At 43.7% G+C, this 23669-nt stretch overlaps 1 protein-coding gene across 5 annotated transcripts in view; it reads left to right on the forward strand.

Moving 5' to 3' along the window:
* The first annotated feature begins 16619 nt into the window (after positions 1-16619).
* The window catches only part of Inpp4b (inositol polyphosphate-4-phosphatase type II B), a 748592-nt gene continuing 741542 nt past the window's right edge, over positions 16620-23669 (forward strand). For 4 of the 5 annotated variants that reach the window (XM_040734799.1, XM_040734801.1, XM_040734796.1 and 1 more), the window contains exon 1: positions 16620-16814. The gene's annotated coding sequence lies outside the window, so the exon portion shown is untranslated. The remainder of the gene's footprint in view (positions 16815-23669) is intronic. The other variant, XM_040734797.1, reaches the window with a different exon arrangement.

The following is a 23669-nucleotide window of genomic DNA, read 5'->3' on the forward strand; positions in this document are numbered from 1 at the left end:
CTTGTTTGCTGAAGCCAATGAGCCCAGATTCTGTTATCCAAAGGACAGTTATCAAGTTGCTAAATGCTCTTTGCCTGGTACCCAAAGGAGAGGCCACAGAATCTCCTTCCTTTCAACTGACACAAGTGACACTGAGCCAAAGACTATCATCTCTCTGGCTCTGGATGACAAATTAGTTCAGAGATTGGCAAGTTCTCCTCCAAAGAGCCCAATAGACACTTAGGCTTTGCAGGACATACATGGTCTCTGTTGCACATTCTCTTTTCCCTGGTCTTTGCTTGCAAGACTTATATAAGCCAGGCTGCTGGCCAGGTTGTAGTAGTTTGCTGACCCTTGGTTGACTCATGGGGACTTCGTAATCTCAACAATCATTGAAATGTTATTCTGCCCTATTATTGTGATAATTCTAGAATTACAGGGTCTAGGGGAAAGTGGGCATACCATGAACGTCATAATAAGGTTCTTCAGTGTCAAAGCAGAGGATAAACCAAGGTGTGTACGGTGTCCTGCCTATGACACACAGCTGATTTTCAGCAGGGTGTATTTAAACCTGCTTTTCAGAAACAGAGACATCAAGAGAGTAGCCACAGGCTTTGGGACAAGTGCCTTTGATGATCCTAGCTTCTCCTGCAGTATTCTCACATCCTTCTCACCAAAAGCCTTTGGAACTGATCAAGGGCCGTGACTGGAGAAATGTCAAATGGTGCAGCTACACGGGAAGAAAAAAATGCAGTGTCCAGGAACCAGGGGCTTGAGAAATTAGGTCCTTGCAATATTGATTTTGAGTCTATTCATCAGCAAGCCACTTTTGACTGAGAGTATTGTCTGACACTGATAAAACCCAGTCAAATTTCATCATTGTGTACCCCAGATTCCTAAGAAATATTCTGCCTATAGGTAATATAGAAACAATTATGTACCATGGGAATTTAAACAAAGCACTCAGAAATTGATGAAAACTATGTAATTGAGCCAGCAGAGATGAGTTTCTTCTTTGTTCATTTTAAATGGGTTTGTATATAATAAAAGTTTAGCCTGTCATCAATACCTACACAAATAAACTTCAGCCTCTCTGGAATATAGATTGTCAGGAGATAATCAAGCTGTGGTTTACTGTTTCACATAGTATGCTTTCTCTCTCTGCAGTAGTAAAAGCCATAACCACATGCTTTATTATAAAGAGCCTGACAAAGAGTAGGCAGTATTTTTTTCTTACTTTAGAAAGGCAAAGCTCAACAATAAATAACATATTAGGAATTTGACCTAAACAGTGAGAGACCTGACTTTCCAGTGTACTGTTGGCTTAACCCCATCTCTAAATGCTGTCTGCAGTTACAAGGTACTTGAATTTCTCTTGGATCCCATGACCCTTAGCAGAAACATTTCACTGTGCTTGTGTGTGGACTCACCGTCTCTTTTATCTCAGGCATTTGAAGGTGTGCTTGGTTTAGCAAGGAACCCTACCAGCCTGCTTCCCAGCATTCCCCTTAAGTTGAATCCCCAGCTTGCAACTCCCCACTCTCAGAAACAATGCCAGGCTGCCCTCTACAACCCCTGGACATGTGTAGAGACCTGATCTAACGCTAGCCTACCTATGTGTAGGGCAGCAACCTATGAGTTAGGCTTTGTAAAGAGGGTCTATTCTCTATGTGAGAGATTTTAATGATCTTAGTTACCTGGTACCTTGAATTGCACTTTAGACTAAGGGGGAATGGATATTATTCACTTAGTGGTAGGAGGACAGGGGGAATCTCTAAATAGAAGCACCAATGATAAAATCTACTGAGAAGTATCAATGACCAAAGATTTAAAAAAGAGTGAAACAGTGGTCACAGATACAGCAGCTTTCCTTCGTCTCTTCATGCATAGCTGTCCTACGGAAGGTGACTGCTGGTGGAATGACAGCAATGAGAGCAGCTTCTCTACAGAGTAGGGACCTACGGGGTAGACCAGATGCCCTCATGTCTTGGTATTGAATTGCTTATTCAGTGTGTTACTTTTCGTTATAGCTACCACCGTTCCTTTAAATGTGCTCGTCAGAGTTGGAGCTTGCACCTCAGAGCTTATACTCTGCCTGCTTCCTTCTGTTTGGAGCATCCTAACAGCTGAGCATCTTCTGGTTCCAATCCATAGCTGTCTTCTGTGGGGAGCCGCCCCCCACATTCTCCGTTACAAGATGGCGCCGACACTCGTTGTCAGTTGGAGTAAACAACCTTGGTGCGCACATGCCTGCTACTTTTCCATCCCTTACTCTCTGCCTCTCCCATGGCGTCATATGGGCTGACGAGCAGGAGCCAGTCAGGAGATGACACGTCCGAGGCGGGGACTGCTGAGCTACATAAGGGTTGGGCTCCCCCGGGTCTCCACTCTGTAAGCTTATGCTCTCCCTCTCAAGACGCATTAAAGCTGTTCTGCAGAAGGATCCTAAGTGTGCCGCGTCATTCTTGCTGGCGAGACGGTAGCGCGGGACAGTCTTCTCCAGACTGTTGTTGCTATCTCATGGACTCAGAGGAGAAGCAGAGTGAAGCACAGATGACTAAGCTCCTGCAGCTGCAGTGTATCCTACAACAATGCGGGGTAAGCACAGGAAGAACAGACAGACAGAACACTTCTTAGGCCTTCCCATGAGGCATAAGGTGCTTTCACAAGGAGTAACTGAAATGGGCAGTGTTAATTGTTTGCATATGAAATGTTCCCTGTAGACCCATACGTTGCAGCCCAGGTCTTTAGTAAGGTACCATTTTGAGGGGTCCTGTGTTGTGCCCAAATTCTGAAACCCCAAAGTCACCATGAGACCTATTTCAGTGCAAAAGCAAAGAGTGTTGTTTATTATCTTAGGCCTTTCGTCCATTCACCGCAGCGGATGGCTGGAGAAAGACCCTGAGACATCACAAGGCAGGGATCTTATAGAGCAGCAGAAGGGGGTGATTAAGGGTACACAACAGTCTCAGGATTGCTGCATTTCTGGGCTTGGACAGCCTGTCCTGTGTTGATTGGTCAACTGGTTGGTATTGCCCATAGGCCTTCCCAGAGCAGTTACTATGCTCTGCACATCACTGTTGTGTACTTATCTGTAAAGCACACCCACAGCTGTAAAGCACAGCCCCGCCAGCTAACTTCTGATTGGTTCCTTGCCAGGGCGTTTGACCTCCTAGTGACCAGGACAGGTCCAATAAGGTCAGATATGTGCTGCAGAGGCTTGCATGCCTTTTCTGCAGCCTGTCATGACTGCTAAAGCTGGGGACTGGTCCCTTCACCTGGAAACTTTAAGAGGGATGGAGAAAGTAGGAGGCTGGGAGCAGGTCCTTGACAGTGTCCTCTCCCAGTCCCACTAGTCTTTGCCTAGAATCCCTACCCAACAGGAGGTGAAGAGGTTCTTCACCAACATGTACGTATCACAGTGAGGCTCTGCCTTAGTGCCTGGGTCGAGCAACCATGGACTGAACCCCCGAAATGGTGAGCAAAATAAACCCTTCCCCCTTTACCATTCTCTCTTAGGTATGATGGTCCTAGCTAGACAAAGGGAACTGATGCTGAGAGTGTTACATATTTAATAAACATTCGCTTCTGTGTGAAGCTCACATGACTAAACTTTAATGGAGTTTTTGACTAACAATTAGGTCACAAAGGTGGAGCCTTCATACGTGGATAGGATTTCTGTCCTCATGAGAGGAGATTTGAAGAAATGATTGCTCTGTTGTGGCCACATAAAACTGTAGCTAGAAGGTGGCTTTTTCTAAACCAGGAACTGAGTCCTCCCTAGGCATGTTATCATAGTGCTTTAATCTTGCACTGTCAAGTCTTCACCGCTGTGAGCAAAAAGCGTTTGCTGTCTAGGCCATCCAGCCCATTTCTATTGGACTGTTCTGAACTGCCTAAGGTGAGGTAATGGGGCAGAATTGTGTGAAGGGAATGCTACTTGGCCTGACAACAGAATCCTAGGCATATCCTGGAATCCTTGCTTGGATTCCATAGCCCCCTAAGTTTTTTGTTTGTTTTGTATTTAGCTAAAGAGACAAATCCAGTTTCTCCTTAACCCGCCACACTTAAATTCACCCCAAAGTCTGCCAGCAGGAAATATAATCATGTAATTCCTTGCCTTCCTCCTATGTTTTGGACCTTTCACTGTAGGATTGTATTTACATTGCTTTTGCTATTACAAAACACACCAATGTAATTTGAAAACTGACCCATGACTGAAGTTTAACCTCTGTTGAGAAAACATGATAAAATGCTCACAGTTTGGAAACAGATGGTGCTCCCCAACTTCTAGTTGTGGTATACCCCATTCATCAAGGCTGTAAACAACAGTCAAGGCTGCAGGCATCTAGGGTATTGTTATTGCAAGACAAGGAAACCCTGATGATTTCAAGCATCTTCTACTTTATGGAAAGCAGGAAATGAGTTATCCATTTGCTACCATTAGAACATTCATGAGACAAAGTCTGTCCTGTAAACTGTTACTTCATCTTAGACCAAATATTAAATTGTGTTTTCATGTTGATTAAATTCTTCTTCATTTTTTCCATGTTTCAATGGTTCTATTTGTTCATCAATCCTATGTTTCAAAAGAACATTTCTCAGCTACCTGCAGTGATTTCTCAGCTTTTACTGTAGAGAATATTATGGCAACTCTCTAATAAGCTTATGTTCTATTTGCAAAGAAAACATTTGTTCCTTTCTACTTTCTGTAATATAAGGCAGAAATGAACACTCCAGAGTGTATACAAGTTATTCTGAAATTTCAAGTCTTCAGTGTGCTAGTGGTTACATACTGCCTGCACTTATTTACCTATTACATAAGATAGGATCATTTTTTAAAATAGCTCAGATGAATTTTCCTCCTGGTGGCAACTCAGATTCTCTGTATTTGATTTGATTTCACATCTGTGAGAAAAGGAAGCATAATCGTTACGACAGAAAGAGAAAGTTTTGGTATAGGAAAGGATTACAAAATAGAATGGTGAAGTAGAAAGCTGAGAGGGGGAGGGGTGAGAAAATGAGAAAGACGGAAGTCAAGACAGTCAGTGTGAGCATTCTTGTTCCCCCTTGGAAGCTGATTGACGGGGGTAGTCAGTAGGAACCTTGAGAGCCATTTTAAAGAACTCTAAAGATGGAATTTCTCCTATTCTACACTTAGAATGATGTGACATATCAAAGAGTACCAGTGGATGTGCTTTGTGGGTACTTAAGTCCTCATCTATCTTGTGGAAGATGCAGAAATCCTCAGGAAAATGTACCTCAGATGGTGCCCTATAGTTAAACAAGCCTCACCCAGGCAGGGGGTATAGAGCAGTGTTGGCAAACTGCCCCAAGTAGATCTAATTTGGTCAAAAATAATTAAAATTAAATTCCTTAGAAAGATGAGAATTCACTAGCCTTGTTGTACCTTCACATAAAATAAAATAGGGTTTCTATTCCCAGGAGGAACCTGCAATCTACTAAAAGAGACATACTGGCAAACTACAGGAAGCACACGTGGAGACTAATGGTCTGAAAGAATGCAATATACAAGCCCCATTGGAATGATGATGGTGTCATTGGGTAGGTTACACTCAGACCTATTATGGAATACCTGGTTGATAATTATGTCCCTTGAAATCCTTAATGTATCAAATACCACCCACTTCATGAAGATTACTTCTGATTCCTTTCCATTAGACTTGGCTTCTCCTGCCTCTTAAGTTTTACAGTTCTTTAGGTTGCTTATTTATACATAGTATCTCTCTTGCCTTTGAACCTGTTTTTTTTACTTATATACTTGTCTTGATCCCTCAATTAAATTATATGCTTATACCTGTGTTCCTACATCCCTTTACCTGTGTGTCCTAGAGACTCAGTAAATAGTTATGCTAGAATAAATAGAGAATAGAACATTCAGGAAAGTAGTTTTGTTTTCTTCATCTTTTTCCTCCCATTGCTAAGTATAATCCATGTTTGCTAGCAGTTGCCTATGTATATGTTTGCTAGGAGTGATCAAAAGACATTGGAAAGAGAGCTGGAAAGAAAAAGTAGGCAAGAGAAGAGATTTTGTCCAAAATTTTCACCATACACTCAGGGAAAACCTCTTTTCATGTGGTACCAGCTCCAGTTGATGTCTATGAAACTGTCAGCTTTCACCGGTGCTGGCCAATGCTTCTGTGAAAAATACCAGGTTTTAGATAATAGTGAAATAACTAACCCAGAACAAATAAATTAGAAGGTCTCATGAGGTAATGGTCTTGCTCCTTATGTGACCATCATTTTTAGTCTCGGCAAAGACATTGCTGAGCAAGAAAACAGCGCAGTGCCTTATGAAGTCCTGGGAATCTCATTCCCAGACTCTGAGATAGGAACCATCAGGCCCATTTTATAGACAAAGGACTCAGACATTCCATCAATGAATGGTGTTTGTCAATTGTTAGGAAGGCCCTGAAGAAGAGCACTATGAGGGAGTCTCTAACTTGTCTGATACTGGATAGCCTCAAGTTACTTTGACTTACTCTGCCATACAAGTCTTGTCTGTGCCAGGTCACCAGGAGATAACCATGATACTTCAGGTAGGGGTGCATGATTCCAGAAAAAAAAGAGCAGGGATGTTCACTTGACAAGATTATTAGAGATATAGAAACTTCTGAAACTAAGGAGACTCTGAGAAAGGATATATTTGCATATGAAATGCAATAAAGTTTTCAAAAGTAATATACTGCTGCAGAGAACTCACTGCCCCCATCAATCTCCCTGATTGCTATAAACATTTCTTGAAATATGTCTGATAAGTTTCTCCTCAATTTTATGCCACCAGTGACATAATTATGTAATAAAAAGCAGTTGAAATGAGAACATGAAGAATAACATTGCATTTAGATGTTTTCACTTTTCATGACTGTTGTGAGAAAATATTAGCTCTAGACTTGCTGAACTAAAGCCCTGAAATATTATTCCTTCTGAAGAACCCAGAGTGAAGTTATCTCTGCCCAGTAATTACCTACAATTTTTTTTGCTTATGAGCATTTTCCTGGAATTCACTAAGCATAATCAAGTAAGTTATTGCACTTTAATTTGTAGACATTGTTTTCTTTAAGAAAATACAATTTCATGCTTTTATTTGGGTATGGCACGGCCGTTGCATACATGAACTCAGAGCAACTGTGGAAACCTACACAAGACCAAGCCAGCTGAGAATTCCGGTTTGGAGGGAGGAGAGACTGCTGCAGGTGATGGCTAATAAGGGAGGGAGAGTCCATTTTCTTTGGGGGCTGGCTACTGGTAGCTTACCCATGCTCCAGCGGCTGACCCCATATCCACGTGGATGTGGACAGCATTACCTGGATTCATTGAGTTATAAGAAAGGAAACAGGAAGTTGGGAGGAAGATGTGTTGAGAGGATCTGTGATGGGGAAAGATATAATCCAGATAAATTACATAAATACATGAACATTTCAAAGGGTAAATAAAAGTAAACATAATTTCAAATAATTTGTCAATAGAGGTTTTTAAATACACATATATTTGTATATTATTTAGATAAAACTCCTTCATATAACAAGACTTAACAAAATACAAAGATCCCCTCAGGTAAAAGTCCTTAATCTGGATTTAAAATGTTCTTAGAATGGCTCCCCATCAAGAGTGCCTGGGAGCTCCTTGAGATGATATCGCATACATGGTATGCGGAGTGTATCAGCAGTCTTTAAACCACAGGTTGAAAGTGCGGAAGATTCTTTTGCTTCCATAAAGCGAACTTGTTATGAGACCCTACTGATACTCAGAAAACTTATTTGGTTTTCTTTGTCCTGCTTAAGAATGTGAACCAAGTCTATACTAGATTACAATCTATCCACTTTACGTTGCTCTGGTCCTTGGCTCTGCAATGGTTTGGGCAGAGGTTTATGAAATGTTGTAACACCAGGATATCCCTGGCTGGTGATGATCTCTCCTGTGGTTTTCTGAAGAGCTGACTTCCTGTATCTTCTTTGCACAAAGTGTGCCATGGCTGTCACGTTGCCACGGCATCCTGAGGTCACTGCTCGCACCAACTGAAGAGACACATTTTTTTTTTCAGACATGAGTTTTTTTTTTTTGAGAAAAGCTTTATCTATGTAGTCCTGGAGCTCTCTATAAACCAGGGTGGCCTCAAACTCAGAGATCCCCCTTCCTCTGCCTCCCAAGTGCTGATATTAAAGGTGTGTACCACTACCCCTGGCTGAGTCACATTTTTTATTGATATGTTAACATCATGGCCCCTCTTATGTGTTTTCTTGGGACTTTCTCTTCTAACTGATGCTTAGACCTCCCAGTGCCCCTTAGGAGCCTCAAGCTCTCCTCATCATTTAGGCAACATGCAGCAGTCAGGCCTCAGCCCTGGAGGAATTAGGTGAATACACCAACGTGCACATTTTTACTCTGCATGCAGTTCCATGTTCCAGGGTCTTGAAGAATGAAAGTTTAAAAACATGAGAAAACTGGGCACAGAACTTTTACTTCTGGGTCTTCATTACATAAAAGCAGGATTTATAGTATATTTCTTTGACTATTAACTTTGAAGTTTGGTGCTGTGGACTCTGATTATGGGTAAATCATCCTCCTTCCTCTGATTTCCCAGAGCTAAGACTGTTTAAAACTAGGGCCTTCAACAAGGTTATTTTATTTATTTATTTATTTATTTATTTATTTATTTATTTATTTATTGGGTTTTCGAGACAGGGTTTCTCTTGTATTGTTTTGGAGGCTGTCCTGGAACTAGTTCTTGTGGACCAGGTTGGCCTCGAATTCACAGAGATCCGCCTGCCTCTGCATCCCGAGTGCTGGTATTAAAGGCGTGTGCCACCATCAACAAGGTTATTGACTTAAAGAGAAACCATTAAGGAGGTCCTATACTTAATATGATTGGTGTCTTTGTTGTTGTTTTTTTTTTCAAGACAGGGTTTCTCTGTATAGCTTTGGAGCCTGTCCTGGCACTCACTTTGTACATCAGGCTGGCCTCGAACTCACAGGGATCCACCTGCCTCTGCTTCCCATGCGCCACCAATGCCCAGCCTATGATTGGTGTCTTTTAAGAAGATAAGTTTAGGCACACAGAGCCTGCAAAAGAACGCCCAGAGAAACGGCCCCTGCGAGCCAAGGAGAGGTGCCGAAGAAACCAGGGCTTCCGGTTCTTTGATCTTGGAGTTACAGACTCTAGAACCATGAAAATGCACCTCCCCTGTTTAAGCTATCCAGTCTGTATTTTCTTGTAGAAAACAGAAAGCCCTAGAAGGCAAGGACTGCAGCCTTCCACACAGCTTCCATCTTCTGGAGAGCTCAGCATCCTTTTTCTACTTACAGCTCCAAGTGGAGTAGGCAGGAAGTGGCTCTCATACAGTTATTCATACACCTGCTGGCATTCTGAATGCTTTGTTCAAGGAGTCGTTTCTTTTTTTCAAGTGGGAACGATTGAGAGAAGATAAAAATCAATGTGGAGTCAGCAGTTCTAGAACTCAAATAAATATGCCATACATCATCTCACTGTCGACCTGTGTGTAATGTTCAGTATTCAGATTTTTTTTTTTTTGCTCTCTGGAGAATAAGTTCATGGATCTCTTCAAATTCCCCAATGTGTTTACAACCATAAGGATGTTGATATCTACCATCTAATTATTTCTGAAATATAGTTGAATTTCAAATACACATTTTACACACAGTTCTAGAAAAAAGAAAACATTACGTACACTGAGAGTAGAATGTCTATCTTCAATAAATGTAAAATTACATCACACTTGCTTCATTTTGAAAAAGTCTCTTATCTAACTTGCCATGTAAAAAGAAACTAAACTGTCTGTAAAAATCTCAATTTCTTTCTCTAGCTTACCCATTCTCACCTCAGGAGGCCACAAAATGGTTTATCTGCTGGGAGAAGCCACCCTGGGGCCAGCAGCGGCAGTGAGACCATCCAGTCCTTAGGCTCCCCTCTCCATTTCCAACTCCCTCTTTTGCAGTGTTCAGAAACTAGAAAGAAGCTAGCAGTGGGACAACCACAGCCCTCCTCTCGTTGGACAATGTGCAAACCTTCTCTCCTACTCCAGTCCCCCGCTGCCATCCATCCACCCACCCACCCACCCATCCATCCATCTATCCATCCATCCACCCATCCATCCATCCATCTACCTGTTATCTGACCTGGATATGGTCGACTGGATTAGGGTTTGGTGACTGGGACAATTATAGTCCTTGAGTGTGAATCTCCAGTTGGCCTTGACGTCATGAATTTCAAGAGCCATTAGTAACTGTGCGGCAGTGTATATCAAGAAGCAGAGAAATTCTCTGTGAGAACATGGTGGGGGGGGAGTGAAGCAGGGAGTGTAAGGTGAGTGAAAAGGGGAGCATGGAGGGAGTCAGGCAGGCAGTACAGGAGGGATGAAACAGGGAGTGTATTGGGGAGAAAGTCCCTAGGGGACTTCTGTTTTCAGTTTTCCCAACACTTAGCTTCATTCTCTGCTTGGGTTCCATGAGGCAGCCAACCAATTTAAGAATAATTTACCCTCCTTGCCTAAGCAAGGCTAAATTTTTAGTTTTAATAATAATGCTTTTAACTTAAATACACATACATGAAATTATCTAAGTATGCAAATAACAAAATTTAATTGTCAATGTTAATGTTTAGAAAATTGGGTAAAACCACTCCTACGTACAAATGACAAGTGGACTGAGAAAGAGATCATGGAAATGACACTTTTTACCATAACACCAAATGATATAAAATATTTTGGCATAGCTCTCACCAAGCAAGTGAAAGATTTATATGATAAAAACTTCAAGTCTTTGAAGAAAGAAATTGAAGGAGGTATCAGAAGATGGAAAGATCGCCCATGTTCACAGATCACAGATTAACATAGTAAAAATGGCCATTTTACCAAAATCAATCTACAGATTCAATGCAATCCCTATCAAAATACCAACAGAATTTTCTACAGACCTTGAATTCTTGCCCTCACATGTTAAGATTAAAAACCCAGAATAGTTAAAGCAATCCTGAACAATTAAAGAACTGTTGGATGCCCCACTATTCCTGATTTCAAGTTGTACTTCAGTGCTATAGCAATAAAAATCACATGGTATTGGCACAAAAGTCAATGGAACTGAATTGAAGACTTAGACATAAATCATACACATATGAACACCTGATTTTTTGATAAAGAATCCAGAAATACACACTGGAAAAAAGACAGAATCTTCAACAAACTGCATACATGCATGTAGAAGAATGCAACAGATCCATATTTATCACTCTGCACAAAACTCAAATCCAGGTGAATCAAAGACCTCAGCATAAAGTCAGATGTACTAAACTTGATAGGAGAGAAAATGGTCAATATCCTTGAACTCACTGGAACAGGAGTCAACTTTCTGGACAGAATCTTAATAATGCAGGAACTACATCAAAAATTAATAAATGGGACACTGTCAACAGGATAAAGTGTCAGCATACAGAATGGGTAAAGACTTTTTTTAAAAACCAATTCCACATCCTGTAGAGATCTAATATTCAAAACATATAAAGAACTCAAGAAACTAGATATTGAAAAACAAGTAGTCCATTTTAAAAAAGGGGGAACAGATATAAACAGAGAATTCTCAATATAGGAACCTCTAATGGTTGAAAAACACTTAAAGAAATGTTCAACATCCTTAGCCATCAGGGAAAGGCAAATCAAAATTACTTTGAGATTCTATCTTAACACTTGTCAGAATAGCTGAGATCAGTTAGCCATTGTCACAACTGATGGCTCTTGCTGGCAAGGATGTGGAGCAAGGGGAAAACTTCATTGCTTAACTAAACTAAACTACTCTTAGTCAATATACCCAAAGATTCTCCATCCTATCACAAAGACACTTGCTCAACCATGTTCCCTGCAACTTTATTTATAATAGCAGAAACTAGAAATAAGCTAGATGTCCCTCAACAGAAGAATGGATGAACAAAATGTGGTATCTATACACAATGGAGTATTATTCAACTGTTAAAAAAATGACATCATGAAATTTGCAGGCAAATAGATGGAACTAGAAAAAAAAACATCTTGAGTATTCCAAACCCAGAAAGATAAATACAGTATGTATTCACTCATAAGGGGATATTGAGTAAATGATAACCAAGCTATGATGTCTAGACCCATAGAGGTTAGATTAATGAGAAGGGGCCCTAGGTAGGTAGGGACACAGTGATTTCCCTGGGAGAGGGAAATGGAATAGTTTTTAGGGGCAGACTGGGGATGTGTGGGGACATGAGGAATTGGGGTGGGGAATTTCGGGGTGGTGTGGAAATGTAGTGCAAAGGAATCTTCTCGGAAGGGATCCTAGTAATGGGGGATGTGGAGTCTCAACCAGCCATCTTTTGTAGCCAGGCACAGCTTCCAGTAGTGGGACTAGGGCACCTTCAACTGAGTTGTTGGCCAAGGAGGTCCCAAGAAAATCCCCAAATGAGCCAGGCTGTTGCTAAGACAATCCTGCTGTCTGCAAACTGACAGTGAGGAACCGTTTCTGAGGACAGCATCCACACAACTCACTGAACATGAGCTGGTGCCTACATGGAGCCTTCACCCCTACATTCCAGTGCTTTGGTGTGGGAAGGGACTCTGCAGGCTACGGAAAGAAAAAGGTGGATACCAATCCAGCCACAAAGCCTTTGACCTATCATCTGTGCTGCCTACAGAATATTCTAGAGTAGTGATGGCACAGAACTTGTGGAACCAGCCACCCAATGTCCGATTTGATCCACTCCAGGAGAAGGAGCCCAAGCCTGACACTGTTTGGGTAACCAAGAAGCAGAGGCTAGATAGCCCAGAGATCAAGGGTAAAACTAAACACTACTGGTAAAAAAAAAAACATCAATGAAGTGATTCCTAATGATAGTGTGCTATACTCATAGATCAGTGCCTTACCCAGTCATCATCTGATGGCTTCCTCTGGCAGCAGATGTTGGTGGGTGCAGAGACTCATGGCCTGACATTATGTGTGGAGAGTCTAAATTGGAGGCTTTCATCAAATCCTTCCCCTCAGAGCTCAGGGAGCCCCACAGAAGAGGAGGTGGAAAGATTGTAAAAGCCAGAGGGAATGGAGGACGCCAGGAGGACAAGACCCTTTGAATCAACTAAGCAAGGTACATATGAGCTCACACAGAATGGAGCAACAGCACAGGACCCACATGGGTCTGCACCAGGCCCTCTGTGTGTATATGTTATAGATATTAACTTAGTTTTTGTATGGGACTCCTGGCTGTGAGAACAAGGGTGTCTCCAACCCTTGCGCCTGCTCTCGGGACTTTTGTCTTCCTGTTGAGTTGCTGTGTCCAACTTTGTTATGATAGTTTTTGCTTCATTTTATTATGCTTTATTTTGTCATGTTTGGTTGTTATCTGTTTTTTTTTTCTCTCTCTAATGGGCTACAAAAAGGAAGTGGATCCAGACGGGAGGGGCAGTGGGGAGGAGTAGAGGGAGGGGAGGCTATAATCAGGATATATTGTGTGAGAAAATAATCTATTTTCAATAGGGGGGGAGAGAAAAAATTGGGCAAGAACCATGACTTGCTTTGCTGCATGTCATTAACATGAAGGGACAATTGTGGTGAAGATGAAACTCAATACCACACTTGGGGCTGCATTTCAGAAGACATTTTGAATAGTGAGGGATTGTTATAGGATAGATGCTCTCAGACGGTCTCTCTAAAGGTAATGAATATATGTATGGCCAGTGAGAAAGGAGAGGTGACAACAATCTCACTGTTCGTGGCTGGATCTTAAGGCTTTAAAGCTTATGCTAACTCCTGGGGCTCACCTTTGACTTTTAGCACTACAAAGATATTTCAAAAGGAAATGAGAAAACTTTCTGACCTTCCTTGGCAAATGGAGCTACACTTTAGGAGCACAAGTGGCTGAAAGTTCAAGGGTTGGGAAAGCAGAGGCTGGATGAATTTAATAACCCAAAGAAGCATCCGAATCTTCCAGGGGAAAAGCCAACAAATAACCGACAAAGGTAATGGCAGGCTGATAGAATCCTTTAAGATGCTGTGTGGTTTACAGATCCCTAGGATCCCAATCCTCTTCCATTTTAAACTACCTCGTTGATGTGAGTAGACATGCCACAGCCTTCTCTGCAGCCTTGTAAAGACACTTGGTCAGAGTGACCTGGGTCTGAATTTTAATTACACTGGAGTTTTGGGGTTGGGGTGTTGTCTCACTTTGAGTGTTCATGTCGAGTCAGTAATTCTGTCTGACAACTCTGTCTTACAGGGAGCGCTTTACTGGTCCTGATATTTCTATGGGAGCCTTTAAGGCTCCTTTCTTTTTTTATTTTGGTGATACATTATTTATGATTTAATAAAGATTGTCTGAAGTATCAGAAAGCAGATTCAGCCATACTAGTTAGCTGTAGAAACTAGGCAGTGGTGGCACACCTTTAATCCCAGGATTCAGGAGACAGGCAGATGGATTGCTCTGAATGCAAAGTCACACTGACCTACACAAGAGTGAAGAGTAACAGAGCTCATGTTAAGGCTCCTTTCTAAGAGCACCATCTTTCTTTACATGTAGAGCTTTTCCTCTGAGGTCAGACGACAGGTGCACTTGCAGCACTTTCAGCGTGGTGGTGTCACTCTGGAGCCTCTGTGTTCATAGCCTTCCATTCTGTGTATGTTTTAGGAGCTGAATTGCTGCTGACTATACCGTCTTTCCAGCAGGCTGCATAAGCAGGACTTACCCATCGCTTGCCACAGAGTGTGTTCCAGGCACACAACCAGCTCCTCAAAGGTTGACCCATAACTGGCAGGGTCTGGTGGAGAAGTTGGTCCTCAGCATCCACCTTTTTCCTCCCTTCAGGTCACCTGTGATGGCTGAGCAGAGTAGAAATGACTTAGAGAGAAAGTAAGGGAGGGCTTCAGGAGTAGAGAGAGAAGGAGCCAACATAGCTTCTGGCTCACAGTGTTTATGAGTCGTTCTTTAGACATTTGTTGAAACCACAGTGTGTTGAATACTTCTCCAAGCTCTGGGAGTGTAGTGGCCAAACAAAATATCTGAAAACCAAACTAAATCAATCAATCAAACAACCAAAATGAAACTAAACTAACACACCCAACCAACTAACCAACCCAAAATACTGGCCAACACAAACAAACCAACCAACCCACTATCCAACCCACTAACCAACTAGCCCACCAACCAGCCAACCTAACCAATCAACAAAACCAACCAACCAACTAAACCAACCAACCAACTAAACCAACCAACCAAATCAAACTAATCAATCAACCAACCAACCAAGCCCAATCAACCAAAGAATCACTCCCTCTACCTCTCCCGCAAAGGACTGAACCCTTCTAAGTCCCTGCCCTCATCAACAAAGAATATCTAGCAGCAAATACTTGGGAAGTAAAGGGATGTCTGGATTCAGGCAGTGACAGCAGCAGCGACAGCTGGGGGCAGACACAGCTTCCCATTTTGTAATACTGTTAAGCACTGCCTTAACCCAAATTGATTTCACTGACTTTAAGATTCCAGGCTCTTTGTTTGACAAATGTCACACTTGTGTACAAGCATTTGTACTTAAAATGCCAGTTTAAAGGTTTGCTAGGAAGAAAAAGGCCGAGCATGCCTTTGTGGGTAAGCTCTGGGCAGGATTAACTGAGCAGAGTGGTCAAAACCTCCCCGAGAAAACCGCCAGGTGGCACCTGTAAGGCGCAGATGGGGAGAGCCATTTGCCCTACCCCCACAGCCCGGGCTATCCAGGCTACCCAGCACCCTGCGGGCTTGTTGGCGAGGAAGTGGGGGAGTTTTAGTCTCTTTCCAGACTGCGTGATTACACACTCAATTTCCTGACACCCCAAACACACCGAGGGCGGATTTGTCTCCATGCAACCAGGCTATCAAAGGCGTGAGCCCGGTGGTTGGGAGCAGTTGCAACTCTCTGCAAGGTGGGGACTGACTGTGGGCTGATCCTGTGGCCAGGTCTGCTCAGCCTGGGTCAAGGGAGAAAGAGTTCTCAGGACCTTGACATACAGAAGTCACCAAAACATGGGAGACAGCTTGACATGACTCCCACGCCCAGTCCTCCCACGCCCAGTCCTCTTCCCGGCACAGTCAATGGGCACTGGTCTATGGCACCTTCTCTTGTCCTTTATTATTATTATTATTATTATTATTATTATTATTATTATTATTATTATTATTATTATTACATCTTCCTCTTCCGCAGCCGCTGCTCCTGCCATCCCTCCCCTTCGCCCCCGAGTGGGTAACTGTCCCCAGAGACAATGTGCAGAGTCTGAGTGGCAGGTGTCAGTAAACAGAAGCAGCGTGTCGTGGTCATTTCCGAGCTGTGCGGTCGGGCCATCAACTCCATCTGCGGCTGGGAGGCTGAGCTGCGGCCAGTGGCGAGTCCGCCCGCGGCTCCTAGTAGGTGGCTGCTTGGTGACATTGGGAAGAGACCGCTCTGAGGGAGTGAGCCCGCGACGAGGAGGAGAGAGGCAGGGCGTTGGGGGTGGGGACGTGGCGACAGTGCCAGGGGGCGTGTGAGCCGCGGGTGAGGAGCAACTTCTCCCGGGCGCGTGCGGCGGGGCGGCGGGCGGAGCGTGAGCTGCCAGCCCGGAGCGGGGAGCGGGGAGCAGGGAGCGGGGAGCGGGGAGCCACTGCCCGCGCCCTGCGCGCTAGCATCCTCCGGGTTCCCAGCCCCGGGTGCTGAGCTCGCCGCTATAAATAGCAGGTTACAGCTTCTGCTTGGGCGCACACGCTCTCGCTGGAGAACGCAGGAAAGTCAGCCCGAAAGTGTCTGCCGCTGCTGTCGCCCCCTACTCAGCCTCTGAGAGAGGTAACATCCTGCCTGGGATCCTGGGGCTCTGGGGGAGGGAACTGTGCGGGTACGGTGGGTGAGGATGGGTGAATTCGGAGGCTGTGGGGCGTTTCTGAGAGCTCGGGCTTGGGGGGCATGTCCTGCCCGAAAGGCAGCAGCTTGTGTGTTTCTTATCAAGTTTCCCAGCTTGCAGCCGCGGAGATCATTCCTTCAGCCTTGCCGCCCGGGGAGGCGAGGGGGGTGACTACTGGGGTGCTCCTGTGACCCCGATTACTGTCTGGGGGAGCTCCCCTGACCCGGCACGCACGCACGCACGCATGTACACACACACACACACACACACACACACACACACACAGTCCCACCCTGGGTGACACTGAGCTCTGGCCCAGCTGACCTACCCAGGCTGTGCCCACCTGAGAGGTCCTGAAAAGACGCTGCAGTGTGTGGCAGAGCCTTCTCAACCCTAGTTCCAATCACTGGCTGCCACCTGCCTCCTAGGAAGCGGTCCTAGACCTCAGGACCTGGAAGGGATGCTGGCTGGGGTTGCAGTTGACTAAAGAGACCCCTCTCCATGGCCATCTCCAGCCAAAGAGGAGTCAAGGAGTTAGAAGATCAGGGCCTGGGGTAAGAGGGAGTGGAGGGCAGGTGAGAGGATTATCTGGAGCCCTAGATCTGCACTGCAGCCTTCTTGAGCTCCTCTGGCCCCTCTGGCAGGTCCAGGAACCAGAGCAAGTCCAGGAGCCTGCTTCTTATAGGGACTTTGAGGTTTGTAGCCAGCTCTAGGTGATGCCCCTTGAACCTTTGATTGTGCTCCCTTTGGGGCAGTGGTTTCATTCCCTGAGGACATCCAGTGGTTTCTGTTTGGGGACAGAAGCTTTATAGGTGACGACGTGCATATTGATGAGATAGTTGTTGCTGCTGCACAAAACTTACTGGAAAAACCGGGGGTGGGGGGAGAGGGAGAGAGAGAGAGAGAGAGAGAGAGAGAGAGAGAGAGAGAGAGAGAGAGAGAGAGAGAGGGAGGGAGGGAGGGAGGGAGGGAGGGAGGGAGGGAGGGAGGGAGGGAGGGAGGGAGGGACGGAGGGAGGGCATCAGCTGCTTTTTGGGGACCAAGGTTTCTTAAGGTTGAGCGTGAGGGATGCTCACATTGATAATGTCGTTCCTGCGGCCCCCACTTATCAGGGAAACCCCAGCGGGGCATCTTGTCACGTTTATGATGTAGACTGGCTTCTTCATTTATCTTAATGTTTCTTTCTCCTGAATCCGGTTTCTTTAATGCCACCTGAGGTCATTGCTGTGTGTTACATATTGCTTACTTTCCCCCTTAGTGTAGAAGAACTTGTTTCTGAAGGTGTGGCTCTATAAAAAGCATGAAAGTGCAGAGGACAGGGGTGAGTTCATCTTCCCGATGATGGGCACTAGGTGGCCCCTTTTACAGGTGTACATCTACATTTAGAGGACCTTACTCGAGCAGGAATTTTCTTAATGTGTTCTGGAATCGTAATGATATCAGTCTGACTTGGTTCAGAGAGCCATCCACAGAGTGGCTGGATGATGACAGTTGGAGTTGGGAGAGGCTTGGTTAAGCCGGCACGGTCAGCTCAGTCAGTGTTGGGGGAAATACATTATCTCCTGTTCTCTGGGATAGTCTCCAGGGAAGCATTGACACAAAATCACAGTAATTGATCAGTGCCTCTGTGCTCAGCATATGGGCCTTAAAACTGAACCTGTTGGAGTTTCAGTAAGTTGAAACAGTTCTGCAAAAATGAAGCTTTTCTCTTATTTTTCCATGGGATTCCTGTGTGTGTGAATGTGTGTCTCTGCATCCAAATGTGTTTCTTCTGCCTTTTCTTTGGCTCTTTTTCTTGTCTCTGTTTTATCCTGTTTTATTTTACTATTGGTTAGATGCCTGTTTTCTGATGAGAGTCAGAAAGGGTGTGGATTTAGATGGGTGGGGAGAATCTTGAAGGAGTTGGGAAGGGAAAACTGTAATCATAATGTATGAAAAAAGTCTATTTCAATTAAAAGGAAAGATATAAAAGAATGCTTTTTCTGTGAGTTTCTTTCAACTGTGACTTAGAAGATTGTCCTTGAAAGGTTATGAAATGTGAATGTCAGGAGGGGTTAGAGGCTCTGTGCCATTGGAAAACATTTTCTGATTGAATTCTAACCTTCTGGACTGTAGAATAGTAATAGGTAAACAGGATTTGTTTGTGATAAACTAATGGCCGATAGGGTGTTTAGAACAGGGATTTGTGTTTGACTCTGCCAGTGGGGGGGGCGCTTGATAGACTAGACTGAGTCTTGACCCTCAAAATGTTTTAAGACTTAAGGATGGCGTTCTGGGAAGAAAATACTCTTAGACTATTGGCTTCAGCTCCACCTTGACGATGCAGATTGATTGAATGACCTTACAGCTTAGAAGATGCTCTTGTCAAAATACTACCTGGCTCCAATCCTGTAGACCCATCAGTCAACTTTGGTTAGAAGAAAATGCAATTATATTTTAGTTCTCCAAAATGGAAAGTGAAATTAAGCTCTGGAGAAACCAGCTATTTGTTCTAAATTGTGCAAATTCGAAAAGTTGCTGACTTCTTTTCTGAAACATCACACTGTCTTCTAGTATAAGTCAGGCCAGGCCCCACATGGGTAACTGTTAGCTTCTGCTGTCTTCAGGCAAAGTCCTAGAAGGCAACTCCATGAGAGACAAAGGATTGCCAACTCTTCTTATTGCTTAGCAACCAAGTAGACATCAGTCTCCAGGTAAGAACCCAGCATCTGAAAATACAAAGTCCAAGCAGGAGGAAAGTGTAGTCAGGGAGGAAAATGCTTACTGAATGTTGCCATGTTTGCTGTCTTCACTCAGTGGTGCTAATAATTAGATACGCAAGTGTTGTATGTCTTATAATCTCCATGGGACAGTCTGTCATTCATATAGCACTTTATATGTGAATAATGACTACGTGTTCAAGCATGTATTTTCTATATGCTGTATCTTAATCTTTTAAAATTACTGATCTCTCTAAAGGCCTAAGGAACTTGCTTCAGAAGATGTATTGTTGCTGGCTTTTTTTTTTGTAGTTCTCTTTCTTTCTTTTTTTTGTTTTTATATTTTTTATTATTTATTTTTAAGTTTAAATTTAGATTAGAAACAAGGTTGCTTCACAAGTCAGTTCCAGGTCCCTCTCTGTTTCCCTCCCCTCCTCCCGTGTCCTCCCCCACCCCCCCCAATATCCCCTCATTTCCCCAGGGAGGGTGAGGCCCTCCATGGAGGTGTCCATAGTCTGTCATTTCATCCGTTGCTGGCTTTTTTTATTGTATGTTGTTTCAGAACTCTCTACCAGGGAGCCCCTTAGAAGACACTAATTTCATATGTACTTTAATACTCGGGCCTAAGAATAGTACTGTTGAATAAATAATTTCACCATAAACATTTATTTATAGAGAAGTCCAAATGATAATGTTATAATTGAATTTTTGCATGTGGGATTCATGTGATCTTTGTGTTTCAAAACTTTAGGTGTAGTGTATACCTAGAAAAAGTCTTTAGATAGTGGAAAACTTAAAAGGAAGCTTCCAGAGTCTCAGGTACAACGCCACTGGCATCAAGATATCTCAGTTCTCTTTATTCATTTTCCTGCCATATTCTTCAGGAAAGACTTTTAAAATGAGGCTGGAGAGGCGGCTTAGCGTGCTGCCGAGGACCTGGGTTTGGTTCCCAGCGACTTCATTAGTCAGCTCACAAGGACTTTTAAGTCCTGTCCTAGGAGTTCCAGCACCCTCTTATGACCTCAGCACCTGCACACAAGGTACACATAAAACTCATGCAGGCACACACACATACATATACATGCTTTGGTGCTTTCCAGCTTCTGACCAAATCACAGAATAAGCAGTCTGTGACTGAAAAGCTTACCTTTTATCTAGGGCACTATGGCGCCCCCTATCTTCTGCCCTGTGTGTATAAGGCCTGTGGACTATGATCATAGGGTCCTGAGCTCACATCTTTCCAGTTGTCCTTGTAATTTTGCTGACCCATGGGTGTCATGATGGATGCCGTCTCATACAATGTAGCAAATCTTAAATGTTTTCCAAACTGACCTTTCTTGAGTTGTATTTGGAGTAAGTTCTGTTTCTGCTGCATCTCCTGATGGCCATGGAGTGAGTGAGTAATGGGCATTGGAAGTTTCCCAAATCACATAGTTTTCATGCTGTTTCCTTTGGGAGTTGTAAAAATTCATAATTTTCACAGGGACGGAGATAACTCTTTTTACAGAGGAGTTTTGTCTGCCATCTCTCTATTATCTATCCACATACCTATCATCTGACTGTCCACTTCCATATCAGTGATTTATCTATCTGCCTATCTATCCATCCATCCATCCATTCACCCATCTTTCTATTTTCAGCAAAGTGATGCAAGAAGTTCAATAGTAAAATTGCTCAATGGTACCAGGCGGTGGTGGCACACGCCTTTAATCCCAGCACTCGGGAGGCAGAGGCAGGTGGATCTTGTGAGTTCGAGGCCGGGCTGGACCGACAGCCTCCAAAACAGTACAGAGAAACCCTGTCTCGAGAAACCAAAAAAAAATTGCTCAATGGTTTTCTCTGATGTGTTCCAATGTTAGGAAAGGGACACACAGGCCGTATTAGTAGCCATGTTGATATTGACAATAGCAATAAAAAACATCTTTCAGGATACAAAAGAAAAAAGTATTAAAAAGCTTCCACAAGTTGTTTATATAAGGTATGCATTAATTTAAAATATTGCAAGACATTTTTATTTCTCAAAACAGAGTGAGTTTTTAAAAGCTAAGAGGCGGTGGTTTACAAGAGAGAGCTTTCAGAATCGTTTACTAAGAAAATTGTAACTAAGAGCTAGAAGTAAGTAGAGATGCATCTCAGGGTGAGAACAGTTGCCTTAAGTGTGAAAGGCTCTGGGTTCAATCCTGGCACTGGGACAAATGAATTGTCTTAGTTTTGGTTCCTATTTCTGTGATTAAACACAATGTTCGAAAAGCAAGCTTGTGAGGCTTACACTTCTGTACCACTGTTAATCGTAAAAGGAAATTGGGACAGGAACTCAAACTGGACAGGAACCTGGAGGCAGGAACTGGTACAGAGACCTTGGACAGGAGCTGCTTACTGGCTTGCTTCCCGTGGCTTGCTCAGCCTGCTTTCTTATGGAACCCAGGACACCAGCCCAGGGATGGTATCATTCCCAATACACGGTGCCCTCCACCACTGATCACTAGTTAAGAAAATGCACTACAGCCAGATCTTATAGAGGTATCTTCTCAATTGAGGTTCCCATCTTTCAGACAACTCTAGCTTGTGTTGAACTGTCATAAAACGATGTAGCATGTGAATGAAAAGCAAAAAAACAAAAAGTCAAACAAAAACTATAATGACAACCAAACACCCATCCAATTATCTGAGAGTGCTACAAATGTAAACAAAGCTCTTGCCTAGCTTGAGGAAGACCTCGGGGAGCCCCCAGCGCCCCGAAATGAACCAACCAAGTAGATAACTGACTAGAAGCTCTTCAAATTGTACTTGGCGGTCTTGGGTAAGCATGGCACACAGGCCTGTAGACCTAGGATTTGGGAGGTTAAGGAAGGAAGACTGCCGTTCTAGAATATAACGCTTAATGCATCCTTGCAGATCTCCAGACCTTTCCTTCCTGCCAGATTTCTCTATAAACCTATGCTGGCTCCCTCTATTATGGGATCTCTTTTCTTGCTCTCCTCTATTCTTCCCCTGACTCAAATCTTCCTGCTCCCTCCTGCCCTCCTCTCCCCTCCTCTTTTCCCCTTCTCTTCCCCCTAATTCCCTGTCCTCTCTCCCCATGCTCCCAATTTTCTTAGGAAATCTTGTTCCTTTCCCCTCTCCGGGGGACCATGTGTGTCTCTCTTAGGGTCCTTCTTGTTTCCTAGCTTCTCTAAACCAGCAGCATCTTAACCTGAGGTTGTAACCTGTGCATTTGGGAGGAGACTGCAGAAGCCTGCCTGCAAGGAAACATTAGGATATCATTAATAATTACTTAACATCACCTGATGTCATTCTGAACACCTTTGCATGACAGACTCACTAGGTGTGTTCCACTTACAGATGAATGCTTTTAAAAACATTTTAAAAGATGTTAAAAAGCTTCATTATTTGAAAATATTTTTGTAAGATTTATTTAGGTGTGTGTGTTTGTGTGTGTGTGTACTCACTCCTACACACGGAGGTCAGAAGTGAATATCTGCTATCAATTATCTCTCTCTGACTATTCCTTTGAGGGAGGGTGTCTCTTGAACCGAATTCCTCCATTTTCTGGGCTAGGCTGAAGTCAGCAAGCCCCTGCTGTCTGGGCTACCTCTGGAACTGAGATTACAGGCACGAATAGGATAGTCAGCTTGTCAGGTGGGTGCTGAGATTTGAACTCCAGTCCTCATGATACCTCTTGTCTAACCTGTGAGCCTTCTCTCCAGCCCCCACGGTAAAATATTTTTCCAGGTGGAGCACAGTGTAAAAATGTCAGTTTTCTGTGCTATTGTACACCTGTAATCCCAATACTCAGGATGTGGAAGCAGGAAGGACTAGTTCAGGGTCATTCTCAGCTATATCATGGGTCAAGGGCCCCAGTGGGATAACAGAGTCCTGTCTCAAAACAAAAAAACAAAGGAACAAACAAAAGCCCAGCTTAGCTGGTGATGTAGCTCAGTGATGGAGCAACTTGCCTCGCTTGTGAGAAGCCCTAGACTCAACTCCAAGCACCACATACACTAATACCACCTTCAAACAAAACATCTCCCATCCTTCATCAACAAAATCTGCAGATTTTTACATTGGCTAACCTACTTTGATAGGTCTTAGCGAGAAAGG

Source organism: Mesocricetus auratus, unplaced genomic scaffold (genome assembly GCF_017639785.1).
Source record: "Mesocricetus auratus isolate SY011 unplaced genomic scaffold, BCM_Maur_2.0 Super-Scaffold_100041, whole genome shotgun sequence".
Taxonomy (NCBI): domain Eukaryota; kingdom Metazoa; phylum Chordata; class Mammalia; order Rodentia; family Cricetidae; genus Mesocricetus; species Mesocricetus auratus.